We start from the raw sequence: 330 nt of genomic DNA, 5'->3' as shown, positions 1-330 counted from the left end.
AAGATTGATGATTGTTTAGAGTTTATTCGATTCAATATCCTTCAACACTCTGGTAAAGTTTGAATCTTTTATGATCTCAACCTCTAATTCCTGGAGTTGTGAGTTCATTGATTATTTCACTGACAGAGGTAAATTTATTCAGGTGTTCAGCATCAGAATAGTGCAGTCCATTATTATCTATCTGTTAAGGTAACAAAGCTGATCATCGTTATGTTTGCAGTGGGGATTTCCGTTTGTTGTAGTTGATTTATGTGTGTGTGGTCTTGCTAATTGGTATGCTATTATTCCAAAAGGCCACAGGTGGTGGGGCGTTTAAGTTTGCTGATCTCT

At 36.7% G+C, this 330-nt stretch overlaps 1 long non-coding RNA gene across 1 annotated transcript; it reads left to right on the top strand.

Annotated features, from left to right (window-relative positions):
* LOC104775432 lies at positions 1 to 330 on the top strand. The gene is made up of 3 exons (XR_765914.1): positions 1 to 52; positions 143 to 189; positions 294 to 330. It is a non-coding gene; the product is annotated as an uncharacterized LOC104775432 (long non-coding RNA).

The sequence above is a fragment of the Camelina sativa genome, unplaced genomic scaffold (genome assembly GCF_000633955.1).
Source record: "Camelina sativa cultivar DH55 unplaced genomic scaffold, Cs unpScaffold14358, whole genome shotgun sequence".
Taxonomy (NCBI): domain Eukaryota; kingdom Viridiplantae; phylum Streptophyta; class Magnoliopsida; order Brassicales; family Brassicaceae; genus Camelina; species Camelina sativa.
This window is presented reverse-complemented; position numbering and strand designations above follow the sequence as displayed.